This window comes from Rhinoderma darwinii, chromosome 10 (genome assembly GCF_050947455.1).
Source record: "Rhinoderma darwinii isolate aRhiDar2 chromosome 10, aRhiDar2.hap1, whole genome shotgun sequence".
Taxonomy (NCBI): domain Eukaryota; kingdom Metazoa; phylum Chordata; class Amphibia; order Anura; family Rhinodermatidae; genus Rhinoderma; species Rhinoderma darwinii.
The window spans coordinates 96,859,102-96,866,601 of NC_134696.1; the positions used below are offsets into that span (position 1 = coordinate 96,859,102).

Here is a 7,500-nt window from a genome sequence, read left to right on the forward strand (position 1 = left end):
CGTTTTGACCGAACCCGGCAGGAGACAGTCACTGTCCAGGGTGCTGAAAGAGTTAAACTGTTTCAGCACCCTAGACAGTGACTTCCGATCCAAATATACGTGAACGTGTAAAAAAAAAAAAGTTCTGACTTACCGATAACTCCCGGCTTCTTCCTCCAGTCTGACCTCCCGGGATGACAATTCAGTCCAAGTGACAGCTGCAGCCAATCACAAGCCAAGCACAGGCTACAGCGGTCACATGGACTGCCGCGTCATCCAGGGAGGTGGGGCCAGATGTCAAGAGAGGCGTGTCACCAAGGACGCGTCACCAAGGCAACGGCCGGGAAGTTCTCGGTAAGTACGAACCTCTTTTTTTTTAAACAGGTTACTCGATATGGTGATCGGAATTCACTGTCGAGGGTGCTGAAAGAGTTACTGCCGATCAGTTAACTCTTTCAGCACCCTGGACAGTGACTGACGTCGACTAGCCTCATCTCTATGATGGCGGCTGCGCGAAAATCACGCAGCCGCGCATCATACACTGATGACACACGGAGCTGTCAAGTGCCTTTTGCGCACGCAAAACGCTGCGTTTTTTTTGCGTGCGCAAAACGCACACGCTTGTGTAAATGAGGCCTAACAGTGGGACAACCAGCGATCAGCTCAATTTTTGGTGACTTTTTCTAACAAACAGGGATTGTAAAAAAGAACAAGCCCTCTAATTATTTAATGCCATAATTAATTTATATATCTTCTGTTACAGTGTGTGGTAGTCACCGGACATAAACTGCGGCAGCTATGAAGTATACATTTAAAGTTCACGGATGAAGAGCATGTTACTTACATGTGTCAGCAAAGGTCAAGTATCAAGGTAAGCCGGTTGAATTCAGTCTTAACCCTTTCTCTACATTTGACATACAGTTACATTATAGCCGGGAAGGGGAAGTGTGGCGCAGGCTCAAAGGCTGAGCCCACTCCATGCTCAGCGGGTGTCAGCTGTATGGTACAGCCGACACTTCACGGCAATGGGCAGGATCGGAGATAACTCTGATCTTGGCTTTTTAACCGCTTAGATGTCGCGGACAATAACGGCGGCATTTAAGCTGTTCAAAAGAGGACGCCCCCTCGTTCAGCCTATTGCCCCTCCACAATGTGATCAATGGTCATCATGGCAAACTGGGGGCCTACTGAAGACCCGCAAGGTCTGCTATATTTTTGCCCCTATTAACAATTAGTTTTTTATTTGTAAAAGTGGTAAAACATAAAAAAAGTTAAACATTTGTTATCACCGTAATCGTATCGACCCGTAGAATAAAGTCAATACACCGTTTGAACATTGTAGAAATGAAACCCAAAAAACAATGGAGGAATCGCTCTTTTTTTTCCCATTCCACCCCACAAAGCATTTTTTTTCCGTTTCCCACTACATTATAAAGTACAATAAAGGGTGTCGTAAAAACTTCAACTCGTTCCACAAAAAAAAACAAGCCTACCTACGGCTATAGGGACGGAAAATAAAAAAAGTTATGGCTTTTGGAAAGCAGGGAAGGTAAAAAACCCGAAAAATTACTGTGTCAGGAACGGGTTAATATTTATTTCGCCTTTAAGGCTATATAAATACAGAGGTTTAAGATGTAGGTGACGGCGATAGACCCGTTCTGACACTTAAAGGTGTGGATTGACTTGTACATAAAGTCACCTGTTAGAAATTTACACGATTTGATGCTGTCGACAAACGGAGCAGGAATAACATAAGATCAACCGTATTTCCCTATAGTATAAAATAAATAAATGGGCCCCAAAGCATTTGCAACCCACTTATTTCTGGGGCGGAGGGAAATAGACAATAACATTTCTATCATTTTGTTTCAATTACAAAGCGTTATGGGGCTTAAAAGGGTTTTTATGGTCTTAAACCTTAGGATGGGCCATTAGTCTTTGATCGGTGATGGTGATCATGATCGATCGGTGATCGACCCTCTGCGCCCTCGCTCGTGGAACAGCAAAATGAAGGTTCCGCGGGTCTCCAAGCCTGGATGAGTCTAACCTGCAGTACCAGATGCAGCCACACTCATTTGTACGGGGCTGTATCTGTATAAACAATGAAGGGAAAGAAGCTCTTGCTATAACCCGGGGAATCCCTTCATTCCTCTAAAGGGGCAGCTCATCAGTGTTTAAGTCCTTGAAAACCATTAGGTGACCGGATTCTGAAGTTGAGGATGTCCATACATACATTCAAATGATTGCCTGTCCATACATGGAGTGGTCAAGTCTGCCCGAGCAGGAACCACTGGGGATCCCCCTCTATGATATCCATTTATCCTAAAAGGGCACATGGACAGGCGTCGTCTTAGCCAGACAAAGTCTTTAAAATCAGTCAAGATCTGGAAAGTAAAAACAAAAAAATAAAATAAAAATCAGCTATCCTACCTTAAAAACGGAACAATAGATGGTATTGCATTGAGATAATGCGACGCCACCTGGCAGTCTAACCCCAGAAGACTGCCCAAACACATAACAAGGACCAACTAACAAGTTGCTGCCTGTTTCATGTAAAAGACAAATTGAAAACAATAAAAAGTTGTATAGAATTAGAAAAACCTGGCTGCTTTCTTCCAAAAACAGCGCCACACCTTCCCACTGGTTGTATGTGGCATTGCAACTTTACTTCATTGTAGTTGAGCTGCAATACCAGGCACAAACCCTGGACAGATGTGGCAATGTTTTTGTAAGAAAGCAGTCAGGTTTTACAATTTTAAATTCGATATTCTCTTATTTGGATTGTATAATCCGACATGATCCCACCACAAAGCTGAGACTGAGACTGCGCTTGTATAGGAGCCTTGATTTATTGACCGTATATATACAAACCGCTCCTGTCTCATCACCGCCTTTGGGGCAAAAAAATAAATCGACCCAGCACGGCTGTCAGTTTTGCTAAAACTGACAGCATTGTGGTTTGTAGTACGCCATAGATTTGACAAGAGACAGCAAGAACTGTCATCGTCACATCATTACAATATATTAGGGAACATCAGCACAACTATTATTACTGAAGACAGCGATGGCCGCAGTAAGGCATGGCAGGCTGGAAAAATGAGGTCAAAAGTATGTGGACACCTCCTCTAAGGGCATGACCAGACGTGGCGGAATTGCTCTGGAATTCTGCTGCGGACAGTCCGCTGCGGAAATCCGCAGCGTACACGTTTCTCCATTGCTTTCCACAGCTTTTTAGTAGGGTTCGTTTACACGTTGTGGAAAACTCCGCTGCGGAGCATAGGCTGCGGAGCATAGACTGCGGTGCGGAATTTGGTGTCCACAGCATACAATGGTTGTTGCGGACGTGTAGCGGACTTGTTGCGGAATGGACTTCAACGGAGAGTCAAAATTCCGCAATGAAATATGCAGATGTTATGTGTGCTGCGGAGCGTATTTGTTTTACTAATATGACATTTCTTCATTCTGGCTGGACCTATGTATTTCTAGGTCTACAGCCAGACTGAGGCCCCCTGCACACTAACGTAAAAACGCCCATAATCACGGCACGGGCAGGCCCATAGAAGTCAATGGAGCTCCCGTAATTACGGGAGCGTTGCTAGGAGACGTCAGTAAATAGTCACTGTCCAGGGTGCTGAAAGAGTTAAGCGATCGGCAGTAACTGTTTCTGCACCCTGGACAGTGACTACCGATCCCAATATACAGCAACCTGTAAAAAAAATAGAAGTTCATACTTACCGAGAACTCCCTGCTTCTGTCTCCAGTCCGGCTTCCCAGGATGACGTTTCAGTCTAAGTGACGGCTGCAGCCAATCACAGGCCAATCACAGGCTGCAGCGGTCACATGGACTGCCGCGTCATCCAGGGAGGTCGGGCTGGATGCCGAAAGAGGGACGCGTCACCAAGACAACGGCCGGTAAGTATGAAATTCGTTTACTTTCACTAGGGAAAGTGCTGGCCCTTCTCTCTATCCTGCACTGATACAGAGAAGGGAAGTACTTTCACCGCAGTCCGCAACTGCCAGTCCGCATCAATTTAATGCCCATTTTAGGCAGAGCCGCAACAGAATCTGCAACGCAGATTAGTGCGGCATTGATGCGGACAGTGGCAGAAGAAATACGCCACGTCTGGTCATGCCCTAATTATGTTTCAGCCACACCCATTGCAAATAGATGCATAAAATCAAGCACATAGCCATGTAATCTCCATATGCAGACATTGCTAGTAGTATGGGTTGTACTGAAGAACTCCTTGTCTTTCTTTACTTGTGGCACTGTCATAGGATTCCACCCTTACCACAAGTTGCTTAATTAAATTTCTGATCTGCTAGATCTGCCCCGGTCACCTGTAAGTGTTATTATTATCTGCTAGATCTGCCCCAGTCCCCTGTAAGTGTTATTATTATCTACTTGATCTGCCCCAGTCCCCTGTAAGTGTCATTATTATCTACTTGATCTGCCCCAGTTCCCTGTAAGTGCTATTATTATCTGCTAGATCTGCCCCAGTCCCCTGTAAGTGTTTTTATTATTATCTTCTAGATCTGCCCCGATCTCCTGTAAGTGTTATTATTATCTGCTAGATCTGCCCCAGTCCCCTGTAAGTGTTATTATTATCTACTTGATCTGCCCCAGTCACCTGTCAGTGTTATTATTACCTGCTAGATTGCCTGGTCAGCTGTAAGTGTTATTACTGTCAGGCTAAATCTGCCCCAGTCCCCTGTAAGTGTTATTATTATCTGATAGATCTGCCCCGATCACCTGTAAGCACTATTCTTATCTGCTAGATTGCCTGGTCAGCTGTAAGCGCTATTATTATCTGATAGATTGACTGGTCAGCTGTAAAGGCCCTTTTACACCAGCCGATAATCGGCCGGGGCAGCGAGCGCCGATCAACGAGACATCGTTTGCTCCTGTCACATGGAGCTATGGATGGAGACAAGCGGTCATTACTCCGATCCCTCATCCCCATATGTTATTTTCATGTCGGCAGCGCGTCACCCTGTTTACACACCAAGATGTGCCGCCGACAACGATAATATTTCACTTTTTTAAAACGATACAATCAGCAGATTCAGATTCAGCGTTTGCTCGTTCATCTGCTGATCGTTCCCCTGTTTACACAGGGCAATTATCGGCAACGAGCGTTATATGAACTATTGTCTGCCCGATAATCGCCCAGTGTAAAACCCCCTTGAGTGTTATCTACTAAATCTGTCTCAGTCATCTGTAAGTGATATTATTGCAAGCCAGACCTCCCCAAACTCAGCGACTAACGTCACAAATGTTTTTCTTACTAAATGGGCGCAAATTCCTACTGACACACTCCAAAATCTTATGGAAAGCCTTCCCAGAAGAGCGGAGGCTGTTATACTGCAAAAGGGACCAAATTTCATATTAACGCCCATAATTTGGTAATGGGATGTTCAACAAGCTCATAAAGGAATGATGGTCAGGGGTCCACTTACTTTTTTTAGCCATATGATGTAGCTCACATTGGAAAGCACCGGTGAGCAGGTATTTTTGATAGGACTGGTTACTCTACCGCACATAGTCTTATCCAATCATCATTATGTCCCACACATATAAAGATAACATTATTTTGACAAATTTCAAAAATATCAAAAAATACCCTGACTATCTTGGCTGGATTTCCAAATATTGTTCTGTTATACGAGACACATAAATAATCAACATGTATTCTTTTTATTGGTTGTAAAAGGTCGATTCAAGATTTCCCAAAAGTAAGTAGACATTAATCACAACGTTCTGGTAAGTAGACATCGAATACAATGTTCTGGCTGTTGCCGGTGTTAGGCCCCTCTGGGAGCTTCCCTTATCTCCATAGAGCCCCCTGTAGATAATGCCCCCATAGAGACCCCTGTAGATAGTGCCCCCATAGAGACCCCACGTAGATAATGCCCTACATAGAGACTCCTGTAGATAATGCCCTACATAGAGACTCCTATAGATAGTGCCCCCATAGAGACTCCTGTAGATAGTGCCCTACATAGAGCCCCCTGTAGATAGTGCCCCCTTAGAGACCCCTGTAGATAGTGCCCCCATAGACACTCCTGTAGATAGTGTTCCTCCATTGAGCCCACTGTAGATAGTGCCCCCCATAGAGCCCCCTGTCAATTCTCCCCCTCATAGAGGCTACTGTAGACAGTGCCCCACAGAGAGCCCCCTGTAGACAGTGCCCACCATACATAGTGCTCACTATGGATCCTCCAGTAGATCCGGTTGCAACCCCTGTAGATAGTGCCCCCATAGAGACCCCTGTAGATAGTGCCCCCATAGAGACCCCTGTAGATAGTGTTCCTCCATAGAGCCCACTGTAGATAGTGCCCCCCCATAGAGCCCCCTATCAATACTCCCCCTCATAGAGCCCCCTGTAGACAGTGCCCCATAGAGAGTCCCCTGTAGACAGTGCCCACCACACGTAGTGCTCCCTATGGATCTTCCTGTAGATCGGGTTGCAATCATTACGCCACTGATTATATCTTATTATATGGGAATGTGATGGAATGGCGTAATGTCTTGCCACACAGGACACGGTGACCTTCTGCCTTCTTCCAGGACATGTTTTTCTAATATTCATTATAAATATGTACTTAGTTGTTTACTTCCAAATATGTGTTCTACTTTACCAATTACAGACCTGAGGTCGCCACCCGTTTTTTTGGTAACTGTAGCCATGCGGGTTCTGATGCTGCAGAAAATACTCCATCTCCTCCCTTAGAAGCCCATGAGCCGTTATTTGTGAAATGGAAATAGTGAATAAAAAAATTGCTAAGAAAATGTCTATTAAGTTATTATATAAGTGACGCCTGGCAAAATGTCTCCCCCCAGCACCCACGAAGTCCGGAACCCTACAGCTGTCATAGCACTGGTCCAGCTGTATTGCCCTAAATGAAGTCAATGTCTAAGAAGCACGTCAAACCAACACTTCCCATAACAGCCTCTTCTGTCTTTACTTTATTTTGTTTCAAAAAGTTTTGTTTTTTTCCCTTTTAATATTTCTATATTCTCCTTTTATATTTCCCTGGAGGAATCTTTTTTTTTTTTTATCTCCCCCTACTTTCCCCCATCCCGATCTTAGAATATGTGATTGATTGATCGATTGATTGATTGATTGATCTGTTGGTCTGATTGATGATTGATTGGTCTGTTTTTGGAAAAGGGGCGGACCTTAGAAGTAGAAGAAACCTAATCCCACCTACTCCTACTGCAACTGACTACGAGCAATGATGAACCCTGTCTGTCTCCTGCACTTTCCTGAATAATAGGGAAAAAGTCAAAGGCTTCCGCCCCTAAAGACGGAATATACGGCAGCAGATTTTTTTCTCATTAATTTGTAGGTGTATTTCTCCTTTAAATGGGTAATCTGAGATCACAGTGATGTCACATTCATTGCATTGTCATGTGACCATATTATCTAATGGACAGACCCTAGACATGTGGTCATGTGACTATGATGGATGTGATGTCCGTATATATCCAATATGGCGCTGGTTTTGCTTGCGATG

General features: G+C 44.5%; 1 long non-coding RNA gene across 1 annotated transcript in view; it reads left to right on the forward strand.

Moving 5' to 3' along the window:
* Nucleotides 1-763: 763 nt before the first annotated feature.
* The window catches only part of LOC142661596 (uncharacterized), an 8,025-nt gene continuing 1,288 nt past the window's right edge, over nt 764-7,500 (forward strand). The window contains exons 1-2 of the long non-coding RNA XR_012850772.1: nt 764-850; nt 5,694-5,715. This is a non-coding gene — a long non-coding RNA (uncharacterized LOC142661596). The remainder of the gene's footprint in view (nt 851-5,693; nt 5,716-7,500) is intronic.